Genomic DNA, 21,532 nt, shown 5'->3' with positions numbered 1-21,532 from the left:
CCCTCGAACATGAGAGAGACATTTCCCCTCTCTCTCTCTCTCTTTCTGTTCTCTGGAGCATATTTAGTGTCATTGGTATGTTTGCAGTGTTTATGTGCTGCTAAGAGCAAAGCTTTTGTGACCTCTTACTCCAGTCATCATTTTTGGTAACAGTTTCATAAGTATATTTTGGGCTACAGACACTTAAACTGCAAGACTCCTCTCAAACATGCTGACTTGGCATTGTTACCTTACTTGTGGTCTCTTCTCAGCCTAATGGGATAGGTCAGTCTTACACTAAATAACTGCAACCCTCCCCCCCCCAAAAAAAATCATATACTTTATCCCTATTAGAATAAGCCCCCAGGAAAGAGGGCATGAAGGAAGGCTGTTGGCAAATAGTGCTTTTTGTCCTGCTTTCGGGTGTGTTTCAGGCAGTGTAGTGCACAACAGCAGATGCCTATACTTCAGGTATGTTATATGGTTTAGCATACTTTAGGTATCCTGTGATAGTCTTGAGAAAAGACAAGCAACCTTGGGGTGCTTCCAGAAAAGCCTACAAAGGCCTGCGCTGGTCAAAAGTTGGGGCACGAGTGATCTGGAGATTCTGACATTTTTTTCAGTCCCTTTTGCAATCCTGGCTGTTCAGTAAGAATTTCTGTACCTTTAAAAACTCACAAAAACAGTTTCCAAGAAGCAGTGCTTTTTCCTGATGCGATTAACTTATTTGGAGAGTAGAGGCAGAACTTCACTGTGTCACAGGTAGCAGTTAGACCTGGATCAAGTTGGTGAGGCTGCACCTCAAGAACTGTGCCCAGTTCTGGGACTCACACTACAAGAAAGACATTGAGGTGCTGGAGCAAGTCCAGAGAAGGGCATCAAAGCTGGTGAAGGGTGAGTGTAAGTCCTATGAGGACTACAGGGAGCTCCTAAGGGAGCTGGGATTGTTTAGCCTGGAGAAGAGCAGGCTCAGGGGTGACCTTAATTTTTTCTACAACTACCTCAAAGGAGGTTGTAGCCAGATGCGGGTCAGCTTCTTCTCCCAGCTAGTGACAGGACAGGAGGACATAGCCTTAAGCTCCAAGGGGAGGTTCAGGGTGGGCATCAGGAAGAATTTCTTAACTGCAGGGGTGATTAAACATTGGAATGGACTGCCCAGGGAGGTGGTGGAATGTTCAAGAAATGACTGGATCTGGCACATAGTGCTCTAGTGTAATGTATGTATACACACACCAGTACATTTTAAAGTGCCAGCTTAACTGTGGAAGTGCTGCGATGATAGCAAAGCATTCACCAGTTAAAGTTATTGTTATGAAGACTGAGGAGCTTTTGCAAACACATTTTGCCTTACTTTCTCTCTTAGTCATTGACTGTGAGACTTCCTCTTATTTTGGATAGGTATCTTTCAGTCAATGACTTACTGATAGTAAGGTGAGAATGCTTTCCGTGTTAACCCATGTGGCCAAAAACTTCTTGTCAGAGGTGATCCTGAAGGGCATGTCCAGGTGAAGCAATTCCATGTGGAATGGAAACAGAACAGGTAAGGTAAGAGCTGGTGACAGTGGTGATAAAAGCTCAAGGTACCTGAAGACACTATCTAAGAATGTGTTACCTCTGATATTTGGTGGGATTGCTTTTAAAGAGGAAAGTTTGGAAACCTGACGCAAGTACAGCTGTCGGCAAGCAGGAGGCCCAGGATGTACTTGGGTCTTTGACTCGTGTTACCCCTGAACTAAATGTAGCACCTTTTCCTAGCAGTTGGAAAATATGCCCTGAAATTTATTCTGTTCCAGGCTGTGGTGGCTTCCCATGGGTAGCAAGTTATTGGGAAATCAATTACTTCTTTTTCTTTTTTTTTTCCTGTAAAAAAAAGAGGTCAAATTCTGATGTAATACTGAATTGCCTACACATACAGTAATGTTAGAGCATGACAGCTAATTCTGGTCTAATCGTGATTAGCATGGTAGTGGACATGTTATCTGCTTTTGTGTGGGGACATATATAGCTAGATTAGTGCTAAAAGTATTAGGCAAATTCTCACTATGTAGTTTTTGCCATTTAACTGTAGAAACATAGTCAAATGCTGTCTTCTCCCCTTGTATCTCTACCGTAGTCTCCAAACAGTATGACAGTTTTATTTATTCAAACATTGCATGCCTTAGAAGAACTTGTCCATTTTGTTTAAAAAAACCCAAACAAGCAGACAGAAAGCTGTGTGATACTAAAAACATGTGCTAGGTTCTTTGCATTAATAACTGCTACTGAAAGACAATTGTGCCCATTATCCTTCTAATTCTAGATAGTGTTTACAAGTTGCCTGTACTGTATGTTGGTAGGGGGCAGGATTTATTTCTGTGAAAATTTTTATATAAAAAGACTTCTCTAGCAATAGTTTAGTTTGCCTGAGGAACTGATCAAGTGATGGATGCCAGGGAAAGAGCTCACAGTTAGAAGGATTTCCTAATGAATGTGAAAAAAATTAAGCCTTCAAAATATTGGCAAGACCTATATACCAGTAAACTTCTGCAGTGTAACTTAAATTTAACTGTTGGCTGTTTTTTTTGCACTGTGCAGCCAGTTGAAGAGTTGGACTCCTGAAGAAACAATTCCACTTCCATTCACAAAATCTTTTGTAAAACCTCAGATACTTCTGAGTAAGAGGGAAGCAAATTTTGTATTTTTGAATTAGTCTTATTAACAATTAACAGTAAACATAGTGGTAATAAATAAACTAATTTCAGATATTTGGGTTTTTTGACACACAAATCAAAGAGCTATGAATGAAAAGTTGCAGCCAGGTCCAAAGAGGAGTGTGGGTTTTTACTGAGTTGTGTTAACTCATCTTGTTGTGGTTGGCTCCTACCCTAATGCCACAAACCTAAGAGAGAGATAACTTGCTGCTTCATCACTCTGTTGGCATTACATTAAGGGTAGTGTTTCTGTAAGTGTGTATATCTTAAACATATAAGGGAAGAAGGGAGCCTGAGTAGAGAGGTGTGCCTTTTATAATTACAAGTTGGAGGTGAGACATCTGTGGCTTGTTACATTGGACTCATGGGCTTTATTAAACAGAACTGTGCTGTTTGCTCCTTGCACTCTTGCAATGCTTTTACACTTTGCTTGTGCCATAAATATGGTTTAGTTCAGTGTTGTAAATGCAGTATTTCTGTAAGAAAATCTATGGAAGATGAAAGTTTCTCTCTCCTTTTGAGGAACTCCCTTGATTTTCAGTGCTAAACTTTGCAGGAAGTGCATTTTCCCAACCACAAGCAGGACGTGGATTCATTTTGGAAGTGAGGGCTCTGTTGTCTCTGTGAGTGATATAGAATCATCTGAATTCTGGGTTGTCTCCCTTGTGTGCCTGATCAAGGTACAGTGGTGACAGGTGCTAAACAGCCAAAAATTTTACTGCAAAACATTAACATCTTCAGAAAAGTGTGTGTTGCTCCTTTTTCTTTTTTTTCCTATTCCGATGTTGTTCTCAAACTACTCGAATGTCCTTGGAATGCTTTTGGTGTGGATTGGGAATATCAGTCATGCTGAGACTCTGAAGGAAGTAGTGGGTTTAGGTACTTTGTTACTTTGAGGTGGTTTTCCTTTTTTCTTTTTTTTTGTTTGCTTTTAATTGGCCATTTTGCCATTCAGTACAGGGAAGCGTAGAACATAGTCAGCAGTAGGTGTCACAGGATAATTTTCTTTCTGAATTGCTGACTTGCATTAAGATTAATTATGCTTGCCTGCTTGGAGTGGTTTCAGGTAAACAATTAGAAAGTTCTTTATCAGCTTCTTGAAACATATTCATGGGATGAGGAGCCTGTGAAGTGTTGAATGGAGGAAAAACATGGAGGGCAGAAACTGATTTGCCCTCACAATTATTCTGTTCTTAATGTTTTGGTCCCAGCAGTGTGAACAACACCGAGAGTCATTACTGTGAACTGGCTGCCAGATAACACAGAGGTTTTTATGTCTGTCAGTGGTTACATCTGCTTTCAGCATATTTTGCTGCCATGATGTTTATGTGGTGATATTTGCCAGCAGCAGCACAGTGCTTATGGGTTCCTGACTTGCTAGTGTTGATACAGCAGAACACACAGTAGTATTGAAATGTTTTTGCAGAATTCCTTTTGGCTAGATAGAGCTAGGTTTGTTTTGCTTGGATGCCAGTGGAATGCTTGGACTTGGAAGAACTTTTTTTCTTCTCACAAAAACCTTTATTGTTGGAAAAAAATAAAATTAAATATTCAGAGAGCGACAACTAAGGCAGTTTAGCAAAGACTGCATTTATAATGCATGCTATTTGCAAGTTACATCTTTTTCTAGTGGTGTTTTTAGCAACCTGCATGTTAGTGAAATGAGTAAATCAGAAACATTAACCCAACATTAAGGACGGAGGGCAAGGGTCCCTAGGGAAGGAAGTGATAATACTCTGTGTTAGATCTACTTCTGTAGCTGAGGGAGCAGATAAAATGCTGGGCACACAGACCATGGTTCTGCTGACATTCAAACTAGCTCAGTTAAATCGGCTGAATTATTTGAGTTTTGGTGTCTATAGAAGCTATCTGAACGCTTTTCCAGGTATTAATGTTTCTTTTAGTCTTTGCTTATGAGAAAAAAAATGATAGCAGAATTTGTGGCTTGTATTTGCATGAACTTTTCCCATTAGCCTTCTGTGAAATTCAACAGCATTTGAATTACTTTGTGTGCAGATACATCTTAAAAAGTTAAATGAATTAAAGATGAATGACGTTACCTGATTCTTCCTCTTGACAATTTAAAATTCTAACATGATAGCAATGCCTCTCATTTCACAGATGTTGTATTGGTTTAGGAAGTGATAAAGTATGCATAGCTTAAATTCAGTACTTACTGTGCATTGCATCATTACCATAGCAGGTACATGTACCATGATTCAATAGGTGAAATGTTACTGTTTAAATTTTAAAGTAGCAGCAAGTGTGGGGGCTAAAATTTTGTTGTGTTGGCAGCAAGGCATATTCTGTTACTAGTGTAGATTTGTACTGTACATTTGTACAGAGTTTTGGCAAACATTTAGAGTAACAGCAGTTTAGATTTAAAAGAGGCATCAACTCAGCAACATTTCAAGAGGACTCAGCATTGGGCATGATGTCAGGAGATAATGTGATCTGAGCAGTTATAATTTCAAAATACATTCAAATATTCTGTGATAAAAATATTTATTTAAGAACAGGAGTATTGGAGTCTGTGGCATAAGGGTGTTGAGAAAACAGTTAATGGCAGAATAAATTAAATTTTCCATTCTAAATAATCCTACTAAAAGTCTGTGCAAATAAAAAGGTAAAGAATAGTGGTACTGCCTTGGTAGAGGTGACTGAAGGCCAGCAAATCTGGGAAATATTCTGAATGTGTTTGGGACACCTTGCAGAAATCATCCAGATCCAGGATTTTAATTATCTAGGAGTGTTGGTTAGGAGTTATGATGGGATGCAGGTTCCTAGTAAGTTGTTGGAGGACCTAAGTAAAGCTTTCCTGGTGCTAAATATGAAAAAAGCAACCAGAAGATAGACACTTCCAAACTTTGTTACAACTAGAAGATAAGTAACTTGTGTGAGAATGAGCAAATGAGAGTCTGAGAAGGAGGACTTGTGCTAAAATAAAACAACTGGATTTTTAGAAAGGCAGACTTTGGATAAGTCTGGCAACATGATTCTTACCAAGTAGTTCTGTGTTCGAAGAGAAAAAAATACTAGGGGAATATTGTTCCTTCAGGAAATTATGCTAGTGGCAGAAATTGAAAATATTCTTTCACAGAGGAAAATATGAAAAGTAGTGAGAGGCTGTCTTGGCTACTAGTGAGCTCTTCAACATCAAATACAACAAGGAGGGAAAGGAAATCCCAGCTGGATCACCAAGGACAAGTGTAAAAATAAAACACAAGCACATATAGTTAAAATGCAACATTCAGAATGGCCAACTCAAAAAGAGTAAGGAGAAATCGTTATAGAAATATAAAGTTAGTAAAAAGAAAGCCAGGGGAAGTTTGCTTCTGTTTGGCAAGTGGAGCTGTGGACAGATAATTCAAAGCAGATTGAGGTCTGTTGTTTGTTTGGTTTGGTTTGGTTTGGTTCACCTCACCTTTAATAAGAGATACTGAGAGTGGGAGGTGAAACTGTGTCCAAGGCCACTGCTAAAACCCCAAGCTGGTGTGAGGAAAGTGTGAGTTTGGGAGCATTTAGATAAGTTTAAGTTTAAAGTGTTTAAAAAACACTACTGAAAGGGTGAGAGCTGGCTGATGTAATCCCTGAGCTGCTGCAGTTACCTAACTCATGGAGGATATGTGTAATACTGTTCCACTGAGAAGAGTGAGTGTAGTGTCTGTCCGTACAGGCATCAAGGGTGAGGGGGAAGTGGAAATGAGCTGTTGTAGACTCAGTTATTTATCTTTGATTATTTGTTCAAGTATTTTTCCTGGGAATTAAACCCTCCTAAAGCAGTAGAGGATGACAAAGAAATAAGCAGTAGCCCGTATGAGTTTATTTTTGAGATTAAACCATGTTAGACTAATGCAGTTTCTGTCTCCAGAATGCTAACAGAAGAGCAGTTGATCTCTGATAGCTTGACTCTGTGTTAGAAACTGTCAAAACTTCATTCTTGTTAAAGAATTTCTGGAGGAATTTACTGTGGGTTAGTGCTAAACTTCTTGAAAAACATTGTTTTCTCTAGGAATGGACTCATGAGATAGTGTTCTGGTGTAGGGGCATGGGGGTTTTATGTATATATGGGAAGGATTTATGTATTTTAATGGATGACAAGAATCAATGTTATATAATTGTAAAATTAGAGAATATCATACCAAGAAACTATCGTAGAATGATTAAATTCTGCTCTTAGAAAAGTTGGGTTTTTTTAAATAGAACTAGTTTTCGGATTGGGGCTGAGGTTTGTGTGGCAAAAGAGCCTCACAACACAGTTCCTCGCTTCAAACATAGCAAGGCTTCTTTAAAGTAATTTCTGCCTACTGGCTTATGGGGGCAATTGGAGAAGGCCAGAAGGACCAAATGCTTCTCCCTGAGGCTTGATTCAGTAAACCTTAAAGACCTTTGTAGTTCTTAGTGTGGGGTTGTGTGACTGCATCACATATGTGAGAAGTCATCTCTGCAAGTTAAATGAAGTGATCTTTCCAGCCAATGTTGACCTAGAGTCCAGTTTTGAAGATGGAATTAATTAAAAAAAAAAAAAAAGGAAAAAAGAAGGTAACATGAACCCGCTGGAGGGAGTCTGGAGGAGGAGAGCAGTAAGAATACCTGGGTATCTGGAGGACTGACTGAAGAAGCTGAGTGCTGTTATTTTACCTTCAAAGAAGAGAAAGAGGTAGTGGAGACATGAGAAAATGAGGGTTAGTCTGTGTGTATGAGACACATGTGTTTTCCTCAATGATCTGTTTTCTTTGCTTGCTTGGTAAGGTACTGTTGCATTGGAATACATTATCTGGAAAAGTCGTGTATGATTTTAAGAACAGGTAATGAAAGGAGCTGTGACAGAAATGTGATGGGTATGAACATGGCACAGGGAGGATGATGATGAAGGTGGCTTTGAGGTGATTGTTTTAGCCTTTGACTGTATATAGGAGATGGTTGTTGAGATGCAACACGATACGTAAAATCCAGGCAGAAAGCGGTACTGAGAATTCTTTTTCTCGCTGCCTCTACACTTCTCATTGACAACAAGGATCCAGAAGATATCAAAACATTATACCTCTCTCTTTGGTTTTTTTCCCCTTTTCACCTGCATGGAGTAGATGAGTGAGACTTGTAACTTCACAGTGCTGTGGCTGTTGAAAAGTAGCTAGAACTCTGTTAGAAGGTAAGAATATGAAAAAATGACTGTGGGCATGCCTATACCCACCCTGGCTCTGCAAGAGCAAACCCTAGAACAGGGAGTGCTAGGAAATGTGAAGTTGCCTAGATTAGCTTCAAAAACAGTTTTGTCATATTTGTGTGGCATTGCATCCAAGCCACTGTGGTTTTACTGCTCCCAGGCCTGTGCTAGTCTGCTCTCTGCCATGCAGACTTAATCAGCTTGTGTTAGTGAAAATTTGGAAAACTCTTTCATATAATCCGCTGTATGTTGTAAACAACCCTCTATTGTGCTGCCCTTGTAGCCTGTGTTTATTTGAGTACACTAGTTCTATTCCTTTAATTAATTGTCCAGTAACAGCCCAAATCAGAGGTAGCTCTTTGCTCTGTGAGATTTCTTGTTCAAATGACAGGGATAACAACAGTGACATTAAACAATGGTTTTAATTTCAGTTGCATGCTATTGGGCAAAACCGTGAATAGCAGAAGAAAAACAAAGAGGAGGAAGTCCTGCAGTCAACTGGTCTTTAAATCAAAAATAAATAGGCACATTTTTATGTAAAATTAACAGTTTAGGAGACTTTTGGTTTGTTATTCACAGAGGGAAATTTCCTGGGATGTATCACTTCTAGGACGTTCTTTCTCTTAATTCATGCATGTATGAAACAGGGACATACTTCCCTCTTAATATTTTACAGTCCATCTGTCGTTTTTGAATGCCATATATTGCTACTGGGAGTGTTTGTATTGATTCATATATCTGTGGACCATGGTTACTGGGATTATTTTCTTGGGCTTTCACATGAAGTGGAAAGATAAGGAAAGCAATTTGAATTTCCCAAACCACAAAACTATGCATCTTTCATAATATCTAGCCTGGGTAATGGTGTTGGTTAAGATGCATGGGATGTAATACAGTCTCCAAGGACAACTTTCATCTCAAATAAAATGCAGTATAATCTTGAGCTCAAAATTAATTGTATTTTGGAAAAAAAAAAAAAAAGAGAGAAAATTTACAAGCCCTTGAAAAGGTTTTTGCCATTCTTAGGATGGTCCTGGCAACCTGCTTGTTAAAAGAAAGTTTGACATTCTGCTTTGCTGTGGGCTGAAGAAACGTTGAAAATGCCTGTCTGTTAGGATTTGATGATATCAAGATGTAAAGTAGAGCATCTTAATTAATGAATTCATTAATTGATTATTTTTATGTTCTAAAGGTTTTTAATATACACACCTTATCACACTCATTTTAGGACAGAATTTCAGGCTATTCAAGTAATGCAAGCTGAGATATATTTTTTTTCTGATATTCCTGTCATTATGAATAATATTATTAATATGAATAAGCCAGAAAATATTATATAAAAACTAATATCAATCATATGAATCAGAAAATATTACATAAAATATAACATTTTTATATCTGGTTCAAAGTTTTTGAGCAGCTGCTCCACGATTTCATGTTTTCCTCATCTGTCTCAGTTTTCAGAAATCAGAAGGCAGAACCTTTTCGTGTTTTCTGTCTCTCCCTCTGTTCCCTCCTCCCTGTCCAGAATACAGAATGCAGATGTGTGGGTTTTTTTACATGGTGTGTGGTGTTGCCTGCTTTCTTTTAGAAAGCTGTGTATTTGATGCAAAAAGCAAAATATTTGCTCTTCCAAAAATATGTTACGTAAGGCAAGACTGTGCTTGCAAGTAATGATTGCAAGTAATGGTTTATCAGTGCCTAGAAAGAGATCCCAGTGTCAGTGTTCTCTGGAGATAACAATGTATTATTTTCTACCTGGCAGTACTGAACTGGTGATACTGTGTGATGAATATGATTCTCCTGGGCCACAAGTACAGAAGCTCTCTGTTTAATTATAACTATGCTTCTTTAATTTAATTACAGCTTTTTTTAATTAAAAAAATTTGATTCAAAATTGGAATGTCTTAAATTATTCAGACTCTTGTTATTTCATATACTAGACTGAGTCTTCTTTTGCCATCTAACCTAAGGTGCCTGTTGGGGTTTTTTTGGTTTTATGAGGTTTTTTTGGTTTGTTTTTCTTTTTCCAGATGATTTGGGAAGCTAAAGGCATAAGGACTGGAAATTTATCAGAGCTTGGTGCTAAGGTTTCAGATCCAGATTTTTTTACGTATGTGTGACCAGAGAATTGTTCCATGTTCCAAGTGCTTTCTCTTTAAAACCTGCACACTAATTGCATATCATAGAGAAATCTTTTGTAAACTACAAAAGAACTTTTGTAGACTGCAGAAGAACAGACCTTTGTGATTTTCTATACTACCTCAGTAGTAGTAACAAAGATTCAGTGAGTCAGTCTTGCAGTACTTTGAAGCTGAAACACTGAATATGTTAGGATAATATGGCCCCACTCTTGAATGTGTGTAGACTTTGACTCTAGGTAGGGGCTATTTCTCCTTTTTTTTTTTTTTTTTTTCCTCTTCCTCTTTTATGTTCCCTGTGATGGACTATTTCTTATGTAGCTAAAAGGAAAGAAAAATTCTGGGTTGATCAACTTGTAAACCTCAATTATGAGGTTGTCATTTAGGCTATACCTATTTCATTATGTGTATGACAGCAGTTTTTAAGCTGTGCTTCAAATTAAAGAAGATAAATCCAAGGGAGAAAATTGTTATTTAAGTTAATGGACAGCTTGGTCAAGAATACAATTATAGGCTCCACTTAAAAATTTACACAGTTAAGTGATAGAGCAAAGCAAAAATGGAAAGACTGTATTTAAATCAAACTAATTCCAAACCAAACCCGGAATGTTATTTTTATGACCAGGTGCAATGGATGTAGGAAGCAGACAGGAGAGGATTAGGTATTAATTACAAATTATGGAGTAATCTCCTCCCCTTAGAGTCCCAACTCAGAATTATTTTGAATAATAAGAAACTAGATTAAAAATATCATGGTTTGGTGAGCTAGTGTTTTGTGAACAGTATTTTACTACTTCAGTGATGCTACACACATCCTCAGGCTGTGGAAGCCAGCGAGCAGTAACAGAGGCCATATGGAATGTCAGCAGACAAAAGCAAATGGAGGAGTTTTTGCGAATCTCTTAAGGATTTTTATCTCTAGAGAACTGTGCAGTGTAATACCTTTCTGAACTGGGATCAAAGTAGGAAAAGACCAACAAACTTTTTTCCTCGTGGAATTAAAAAAAAAAAAATCCCAAATCCCCACATACTATTTAAAGGGTACTTTAACAAAAAAAAAATCCTAACCCTTAGCTCATAACATTTTCTGGGTTTGTCTGGTTCCATGTTAGTGTTAGGTATTTATTCTCTTTTGTTATTTAGAGTCACAGGCTGGAGTACAATTGTATTAAGGGCAGGAAATATTTTAGAGATTTCACTTGGAAATTGGCTAGTTTTTAGGACTACCTCTTTGTTTTAATAGAGGCTGAAAATGATGTTAAAGGACAGGATGTTATGAGATTTGTAGTTGTCTCAGTGGAGAAATGTGATGTAAATCTGATGTCCCTACAATACAGGAACATAAAATGACAAGGATCATCTACCCTAGCCTGTACTGAAACCATGTTATATTTGTGACCTATAAAACTCATAGTGTCTTCCCATAAGATCTTAATTTTCGGGTGTTTTGTTCATGCTACTTTGATGAGAAAGCTGTTTAAGAACCTGCTTTAAATGATGAGTTCTTGGCCAAAAATTAGTATGTATAAAAAAAATTATTTTGTCCCTTGATGTATATACTTTTTTAACTTTTGCATGATTCTTTTCAGCATACTGAAAACTTTCAGAATTTTACCTCCTTGCTTTTAAGAAAGAAAAACTGACAGCCTCCCTATTTTGAATTTGTGTAGTCTGGAGGAATTTCTGTCAGACAGGTTAGCAGGATGTCTGTAAAATCAATTTTGAATGCTAAGCACTGTATAAATGAACAGACACCCTTTTCATACTTACATTTTTCTGCATGTGGGCAGTCTTGTTGCATGTCAAATGTAGATTTAATATGAATCACTTCAGTGTTGACAGAAAGGTGTGGATTCCTCCTTCTCCTTTGCATGTGTTTAGCTTGTTTAACAAGATGTTGTTATGATGCATTTCTTGCCTGAAAAGTGAGTTTTGTAATCAGCTTTTTGGCGGTGTAGGCAGGTTTAGTATTCAGCTACTTTTTTTTTTTTTTTTGCTTTTGCATTTTATTATTTATTTTTTTCCCCAGTGGTTACTTTTTAGCCAGAACAGTTTCTTAACTGCCCCAAATGTATTCGTTTTTGAGGTGCAGCACAGATGCAAATGTTTTTGAGTTGCAGCAGTGAACAGAAGGCAGTAAGGAAGGAAAGTGTGGATTGCTTCTGCAGTGGTGTGGGCTCATAGCTGATGATGTCCTTGGTGTTTTCAGGGGCTTCTCACTAAGGTATTGGTGAAAGGCCTGAAAGCTCTGACCTTGTCTGTGTGGACCTGTGAAATACACTCTGTGACTGCTTTTCTTTTGTATTTGAGATTTTATCATCTTGTTCTAAGATGGGTTTGGGTCACTTCCTCCCCTTCCCCCCCAGTTTCGTTTAGGTGTTGGGCAGTTACTTTCTATTAATAGAGAATAATTTTTACTTTTCTACTTTCTCTGCCTTTTCTTGTCTGTAGTGGAAAGCTGAATGCTGCTGAAAGGTGTCAGCTGAAGAAACTTTAGTTCTAGATTGGTCACAAATGGAAGAGCTGCCAGAGCAAATTTTTCCTTGCTGACCTGTTGACATGCTTTAATTGCAGGTAAGAGAAGTATGTGTATGTGTGTTAGTTTAGAACAGAAATCTGTTTGCTGAACCATAAGCTTTTATTTGCAATGCTGGGTGTCAGGTCAGTTTTTGTGTTATGGACGCCTGTCTTCTGAAAAGTGGGCTTGAGACTTCAGTCTTATTTAAAATGTCAAATAGAGTCTCCAGTAGCACTGAGTTGCATTTGGACAACGTGGACTCTGGAGCATCCTGTCAGTGTTTGGTGTTTCAGTTCTGTCCATGTTCACACCTAGACAGTTGGACAATTGTGTAATATTCCTGTGACAACCACGGTAATTGCTTACATGGGAAATGAACATACAGCAATTATCAAATGCACTTCAGCTGTCCCTTAGTGCCCTGTGACTTCTGGAGAACAATATTATGTGACCTGTATACCCTGTAAGTCAGTGACAGATCACCAGTGGCATACTGATGAGAACCTGGCAGCCTGTATAGCAGGATTTTCTTGAGTTGGCAAGACTCTCTACTTGGGTTTTTTGTTTGTTTGTTTGTTTGGGGTTTTTTGGTTTTTTGATTTTTTTTGTTCCGAATATTTCCATGTTTGGAGTATGGGATATGAAATAGTTGAAATGCCTGTCAGATGAAGAATGTACGTTTTCTATTTTAATTATGACTCTTAACAGTCACTGTGTGAAATACAAAAAGAGTTGAAGGAGGAAACACTTGTCTTCTCCATCTGAGTTTAAAAACTGAGCACAAAAACTTTAGAAAACCTTTTTCAACAAAACCTGAAGGGATAGAGGCTCCTTAGACTTTGTTTTGTCATTGGATCATCTTAACTTCATGTTACTCTACAGTGAAACTAGTCAGCTGACAGGTGAAAATTCAGGTGTTTTCCCTGACCTGATCTACAAGCACGAGTATCATTTGGTACTTGATGCAACATTGTACATGTGCTTTGTTTTTATTAGATAAGCTGTTTTACAAGGTGAAAAGGGCTGAATACTTATGAGTCACTTATGAGGGGCTGATGAAATGGCATGCAGGGGGGTGTGGTCTTCATAGCCTGACTTGGCATCATTTGGGGAGGAGATGTGGGTGTTAATTGCAAGATTGTCATAAGGAAGTTCTGTGCAGAAGAGAAGCCCAAGCTAGCTAGGGAGGGAGCTTGATGTGTGGGTGTGAAATGAGGCTGGGATTAGTACAGACAAGCTTGAAATCATAGAAAATCTGACAGTGTGTTCAGTTTCCAGAGCTGTGTTTGTTGTATCAGGTAAAGCATTCATACCAGTCAAACAACATTAGAAAGGGGAACAAATATGAAATGAGACTTTACAGTAACCACTAGTTCCTGGTTTTTATATATCCAGGTTTTCTTTGAAATTGATTAGAAAAAATATGAATAGCTGGTAGATATTAACTGAATACTAACTGTCTGGTAAACTCTTGTGCTTTGTTTGTTATTTTTAAAATGCCAAACACTTTATGAAAATGAACACCATCTTTCAGAAGCCTTTCATGTATCAAGTGTTCTGGTCTTATCCTCCCCTGAAATGATACATACTCATGCTTCCACCTCTTTTTTTGATGCAGTTTGTTGCAATTCTTGAAGCTGATGGGAGACTTTTGTCAAGTTGAAGATATTATTCTTCTCATCCTCACCTGTGCTGCTCTGTAACGATTAGGGAGGCATCTGGTTTCTCTTTAACAGCTTGTACAAGTTCCCAAAGTATCATATCAAAGTATCTTCAGGAAACTGAGGGGCTCTAGACACGCTGATGCTTGGCAAGTTAAGTATTTAGTATGTTATTGTTTCCACACTCTGAAGGAATTAATTACCAGCTCTGACAGTTTTGTAAACCTGTTTTATTAAATACAAATGTTAAAATGCTTCTGAATGTCAAGCCGTCTCTTAAAAGCTCTATTAGCAGGGTGTTTGTCCAGAAGAACTGCATATTCCCAAGACTAATGGCACCATATCCAAAATTTTATGAGTATTACCTTTTACTTGTATTGAGCTACAGCTACTCTGTGGTTCTCTGGCTGTGTGGAAACAGCTCAGTTTACCAAAGTGACTATTTCTCAATCAGTTGCTGTAGGTGAGAGTTCTTCAGATGATTTGTAGCATTAGAACTTAATATCTTGCACAATAAAGACAAGTCTATTTGTTTTTCCTGTGAGAAAACAAAAGAACAACAGCTATTGGTTTAAACCAAAGTCCAGTCTCATTCTATAACTTCATTTGTAGCAGTGTACAGCTTTCAGTTAGCTGTTTCTTCTTTCCTTGGCTTAAAATCTAGCTATGCTGCTGGAAAAGCAATACAGTCACTGATGGCAGGAAGTGACCTGAACCAACACAGTGATGTGAAGACTTTCTCTAGTTCTCATTTTTCCTATTCCAGGTTAGTTTAACTCATCAACTGTACTAGTACGTTTGAGTTCCCCTTAGTTTAGCTAACAGTAGTGATGAAGAACAAGTTCTACTTTCTTAATGTAAGAGCTTTAGTATCTAGTCTAAGATTGTTAAGTATCTGTGGTTTTCAACTCTAGTCCCAACTGGTATTACAGCCTTAAGATTTTTTATCAGAAAATATTAATGCATCTGAAACAAGTATGTTCTAATAAATTTTTGTTTTCAATTAAACTTTTCTAAGTAAGGCTTTCATAGATTCAGGATGGAATTTCAAAATGAAAGAAGACAGTAAGTGGATAAAATTGCATTAGTTATATGCAGTATCTTAGGATCGTGCTTCCTTCCAACTGTATTCTTCCTGTGTTGTGATGTGGGTTTTTTTTGGTTTGTTGTTTTTTGTTCTCTTTTTTTCTGGTGGCAGTTTGTAGGGTTTTGAGTTTGTTCTGATTTAAAAAAAAAAGAAGTAGAAAAATTGTGAAGACTCAGACTTGTGGGGAGGAAAGTGTCTTTTCCGTTCAGCAGCGAGTTTGATCTTAGGAGTAATCCAGTAAAAACTTGGTTACTGTCAGTTATCTGAAATGAATATTATAGAGGAAGATATTACTCTACTGATGTAGGTAATTTTTAAACTGCCTTGAGCTTCACAAAATATTAATATAAATCATGTAATAGCTATTTTCTATTAATATTTTACTCTTTCATAGGGTTCCTCAGGCCAGTTGCAGGCTACTTCTCATGGCCTTCTTTAGGAGTCAGTGATGTTCTATAAATAATTTAGATGGTTCTTATTTCTAATCTTTCATCACTATATACTAGCATACAAATTTGCTCTCACTATGATGCTGAGGGAGAGGTCTGTAAGGGACACATCTGCCTGGCTGTTTGCAGAAGTATAAAGATGTATACTTTGCTTTCATATACATAAGACTATTGCTCTTTCTCAGCTGAAGATAAACAAGGAAAAAGCTTTTGTGTGTATCACATCATGTGATGTATTCATTGCAAAGTTTCAGGGTATGTCATAAAGAATGTTTAGTCTGACATCTTGACTTACTTGTCATTGCTTGTGTCTTGAGTTCAATTAGGTAAATGCATATTTTGCCCTGAAGAATGAAGCACAGTGCAAGGAAGTGTCTAATGGCAGGTAGAGGCCACTGGCATGAGGATATAGAGAAATATGACAGGTTCTCTGATAACAGTGACAACTGTTTTTCTAAACTTTGGTCTTATTGAAATAAAAATAGCAAGTAGCTATTGTTCTAAAATTGGCTACACCTTAGTACTGAATCAGTGTAAATTGTGCTTGCTAGTAGACATATAAAACCTAAGGGAATTTGTAACCATTCTTAATTAAGGCAATTTGTTAAGTTCAGTGTTAGAAATTACGAGATTTTATGATAGACTTAAAAAACCCACAAAAAGCAAACAAAAAAAAAAGTGATTATGTTTTTCATACTAAAACTGAACATTATCAGCATAACAGTTTTATGTTTACTTTGGAGGAAAAAACCACCATTGTGATGGCAGTTAACTTAGAAGGAAAAAATCCTGTTAATACAAAATAAAATTGTAGAACAAAGTCTCGAAGGATCAAATTCTCAGTTGACATGTTTTGCTGTGCATCGTTGTGCTTTACATCTCAACATTTTTTAAAACAAAAAGCATTTTGGGGTAAAGCTAGTGTGGATTAATTAAATTATTTATTATAATTTTCAAAATATAAACTTGGAATAAATGGAAGAGAAGAAGAGTAAGATATACTGTTAATATATAGACCTGCAAGAACTGATTGAATTGGAGTGCTGAATTTTCATTGGATTTTTGGTTTTGCAGTGCTAAAATCTGTTGGGCTGAACAGAAATATGTCATAGAAACCTCTATGTAGCTGTTGTCAAACAGGCTTCTTGTTCATCAGACAAGCAGTGGAAGTAATGAAGTTCAATGCATTTGTTGTGTATGGAGCAGTGGTGATTGCTGAGGGTTTTCAAGCTGAGCTGTCCTCACAATAGGATTCGATGGAAGAGAAGGAGACAGGAGAATATGTGCATAGTCCAAGTGTGTAGTGGTGTCTCTGGCCATGTGCAGTCCATGGGCTTATTTAATAGTCTTTCCATTCTGTAAATTCAGTGGGTTTTGTCTTTTTCTTTTAAAATAGTTTTAAAAATCATGTATGCCTTTGGTAACTGTCATGGCCTGTAACAATGAATTCTATAATTTGTCACAAATTAACACATGTACAGGAACAGAGAGGGGAAGAGGAGTTATCCAGAGGGAGGAGACTGCAGGACCCGAGTTCTGAATGTCTAAGTCATCTATCATATACTAATGTTAATTTTTTTAAAGACTCTCTCTGTGTTTATCGAATGTTTCAGAGCTATGAATGTACATTGTCATTCATCTCTCTGGTTTCCTGAGAATTTTTTAAAACTCTGATTTGCTACAAATAGAATTGAATTATAATGAAAAAGTAATCTGTCACCTACTTCAAGGGTACTGTTGGGATTTTTAAAGCAGTGCTTGTGGACTTTGTTTCATATTAAGTTCAATGTTGTAAAATGTAAATTGAATATTTCTGATGTAAGTTTTTTAAAACAAAGATTTGTACCCTGTAAGTATCACATTATTGAGAAGGAATTTTGGATAAACTTTTCTGCTACCCAGATTAGATTAATGGGATTTTTCTAGCAGTGCTTGGGGTTTAAAGTGAAGAAATTGGCTGGGTAGTAAAGTAACTGATCCCATTGCCGTGTGCATGCTCAAGTCTGCGAAATGCAAGCTAAGCAGAATACTTGTTTTGTCCTACTTTGTGGCTCTCTTAACTAAAATAAACTGTGCCTGAACCAAGAAAAGGTGGAAGTGATTATATTAATATAATGCATTCCTGAAAGGCACTGGTTACCAAAACTAACATGTAGTTTGCAAAATGATTTATTGTAGTATTCTTTTTATGTCCACTGAATTTAAAAGTTTCCCCTTTCTTCCAGTGAAGTGCTACAGTGTATTGTATACACAAGCTGTTTTGTTGTAGGCTCCTTCCATGTATTGCAAAGGTGTGCAGCTGACTAAGTCTCAGGCTTTGAAAAAAAATATTTTTTTTTAAGCTTGCACAGAAACTGCTTTATGAAACACATGGGGGGTTTGCCTCTCTTCTAGTAGGAACCTTATATTCAAGAGGAAGGAAAAATCTTTCCCTGGGTGTGTGACAATATGTGAATGGCTTTTGGTTGAATCTTTTGCTGAAGGGAAAATCTTTGGTGACTGCCCTACCACAGAAGGAGACTAATCTGAAACAATACTGCAACCTTGACCGAAAGTCAGTGTTCTAGATAAAATTACTGTAACTCATTGACTTGATTGGCATTACTCTGAGATTTACTTTACTAGCTTCAATATTTTGTTTCAGTGAAGAGCTGTTGGTGTTTGTCAGTTTAATCACTGTAACAATTAAAATCTGATTGCTTTCTGAAGCAGTTTGGGGTCCTTCAGATGTAAAAAGGGATACTAGAAAATAACTTGGTCTAAGTACCACTTAATATTGATTTTCTTCAGCAGCATTTCTCTCACTTCAAAGCTGTTGTTCACACTTAATGGCTACCCAGTTATACTGAGAAGACGTGTAACAACAACATTAGAAAAACCCCATCCCACAACTCTATATCAGGATGTTGATATTTAATCATTCCTAGTTTTGCTGCTTGTTTTTATGTCCTAATGAGCTTTGCTTGGGTTGAGAGTTTGTTCTCCCTGTGCTAAAATTACTTTGCAGGTCTCTAAAATGTTGCGGATTCTCAAGGGGCTTGTGCAAAACACACTTCCTACAGAGCAGCAACAGAGTATTAGTGTTGTGGGGTGTGCTGGAGAGGAGCTTTCCTTTCAGCCTCATGGCATAACTGTTCAGGTATACTCTTGAGCAACCAGGTGCATTTGAAGACACTGTGGTAATGAAGCTTTTACATGTGAATTCAGTAACTTTAACTTGCAGTACAGTCTATAAAGATCTAATTACTTATCTTCTAATTTAAAAAACAGACTCATAAAACATTCTGACAGTAATCTCATTCTACGGGTGATTCTAGTGAGTAAGTAGGCTACCATATGATACTGGGCAAAAATGTGTGGACTGATATTTCACTGCTTTGGAAATGTCATAGTATCTTCAGTGAATGTAAGAGTACGTTAAAAAACTGGAGGCTCATCAATTTATGACGGATTATAAATTATGATCGCGGATGAGGGGGACTTGATAACCAAGGAAATTCCAACTCAAAATGTAAGTCGTGACACGGAGAAAAAAAACTTATAAAAGCCAAAGTAATTGGAATATTTCTCTTCTGAAAACAGCTTAGAAACTTCTGCATAACTTTTTGCTATTTATGAATTGCAAGACAGAAACTTTATTTTGCTGTTAAGGAAGTAATGGTAGGTTTCATCCTAGAGGAGGTCAAAAAGTATTATGCCTGAGAGGAACAACTTGCTTTCCTGCTTCTCTCTTTATTTTAAGGCTGTAACATTATCTGTTTTCCAAACTGTCAGCTGTACAGCAAAGTGCCTTTTAAGGAGGGAACTAGCATCTTTTTATTTGTGCCGTGGTAGATGCATTTTGGAATCGGTTCCCTCCATACCAAGGATCTCTGAGGGTGGGGTAGAATAGATGAGAAGTTGCTATATCTGCTGTTACTCTTCTTTGTGGGCAAGTAGAGCCAGGCACAGTTCTGCTTTTAGCTGCTGGGATGGGTGAGATGCAAACAAATCTACTGGCCTCCAAGGGTCATGTTCAGCTTGGAATTGGCTAAATGCAGAGTTGAAGGCTTAATTTTGGAAAAATAAAACAGGAAGACAATCTTTGAGAAACAGAATTCTTTCAGTTCCAGAGAAAGGGATGTGAAAATTTACTTTAAGAAAATCAGGAATTTTTATTAATTTGTTTGCAAAAAGAGATTAATTTTTGGGAATGTTTTGAGTAGTGATCATGTTCAGTAGAGCTTTTTGTCCAGTTCTGCAAGCATTTTGTGTTATATTTCCTTTGTCAGTTTGTGTCTCTTACCAGGGGCACAGTCGCTACCAGGCCAGGGAATATTTTCCTTGCATTCGATCAGTTCAGAATGAGACCTGGAATCTGGTGTTTCCTGACATTTTGAACATGTTTGCTGCTAGTGAGTTTGAATTGTTCTGATATTATTACAGAAGAACTAATATATCATCAATTACTGGCTGTTAATCTTCAGAATTTGACTTGCTGGCTCTAAATAAGCAGTTATGGTAATAAAAATTTGGGAATAATTCTAGGAGCAGCAGGGCTGATAGTCCCCGTACAAGGTGGAAGCTGCACAGCACCCTCAGTCTGTTCCCAGGTTGCAGTGTTGGGGGCTTTCTACCTTCTATTTTAGTCTTGCTAGAGCTTTTGTTAAACTGATTTGATTTGTGAACTGAACAGAAAGTACAGAATAAATGTGCTAGGGATGTGGGACAAGGGATAGGGAACTGTTCTCTTGGGAACTGTGAACTGTTCTGCTGGTTCACCACATCTTTTGGAGCAACGCTTTTAGTAAAAAACTTACCAGGAGCTCTCTAGGCAATTGTTTTGTCCTAGAAGGATAGAACTAAAATTAAGATGAATTGCTAATCTCTGAGTATTAAAATTCGTAGCCTAGAAAGCTTTGTTGTCTCTTAAAATTTAAGACTGTGACTGGATTCTGTTTTCCTTTCATTGGTAAATCTACCTTAATTTTACTGAAAGTCAACCTAGCAGGCAGCTGGAGAGAAAAATTCAGGCTGTTTAATGAGGCACTGCTGAAGAAATCCAGTGAGACAAACTAAGATGAATGAACACATGGGAAGCAACTGCCGTCAAAGAGAATAATATGCTGCATTTTGAGAAATATAAACAAGTAGGAGGGTGGTAATAAAGTGCTTGCACAGAGTAAGCCAATTGCCTGGAGCTGGGTACCCAACAGTAGTTAATCTGGGAGATGAAGCTATTGTCCCATTGCACTGCTTTCTTAAAAGAAACCAGAAGAACTGGTCTGGCACTTTTGAAAGGCAGGGCAGCATCTGAATCAGTATCGTGAATGACCCTGTTCAGAAATTGTTGCTTTTCCTGAAACTAGAGGAGGGAGGGAACCAAAACAGAACAAAAAACCCTCAACCAAACAACTGAAAAACCACCCTAAACAAACAAACAAACCAACCTCAACAAAAAACAAAACTATACTGAAACCAACAAACCCTGAGCAGAGTTACTGATTCTCTTTTATGACTACTTTGTTTTTTTCTTTCATAATGTAAATTTTTTGGTTTTCTGCATGATTATCTTACAAATATATACTCCAGAAAAACATTTGAACTGGTATGGGGCAGTGTATCTTACATCTGTGTCTTCTGAAATGCATAGTGGGGAGATCATGTAGGTGCATCTGTGTTTTTAAAAGTATTTGTTTTTCTTTTTGTATTGACTAGCATGTTACTAATAATAGGACAGTGTACTCTGTCAGCATGTTTCATTTACCATGTCACTATTAACTTCCAAAAAGTTCTTAAGTGTTCTAAAACATTATGGGCTTTGAATCTAATTGTGACAAGCCTGGTGCTGGATACTTCTG

General features: G+C 37.4%; 1 protein-coding gene across 6 annotated transcripts in view; it reads left to right on the top strand.

Annotated features, from left to right (window-relative positions):
- The window catches only part of FAM160A1 (family with sequence similarity 160 member A1), an 86,891-nt gene that overhangs the window by 2,912 nt on the left and 62,447 nt on the right, over positions 1-21,532 (top strand). For 3 of the 6 annotated variants that reach the window (XM_027635855.1, XM_027635858.1, XM_027635857.1), the window contains one exon: positions 12,429-12,551. The exons of the other annotated variants lie outside the window; for them this stretch is intronic. The gene's annotated coding sequence lies outside the window, so the exon portion shown is untranslated. The remainder of the gene's footprint in view (positions 1-12,428; positions 12,552-21,532) is intronic. 6 annotated transcript variants of the gene reach the window in all.

Source organism: Corapipo altera, unplaced genomic scaffold (assembly GCF_003945725.1).
Source record: "Corapipo altera isolate COAL_440 unplaced genomic scaffold, ASM394572v1 22b, whole genome shotgun sequence".
NCBI classification, from domain to species: Eukaryota; Metazoa; Chordata; class Aves; order Passeriformes; family Pipridae; genus Corapipo; species Corapipo altera.
This window is presented reverse-complemented; position numbering and strand designations above follow the sequence as displayed.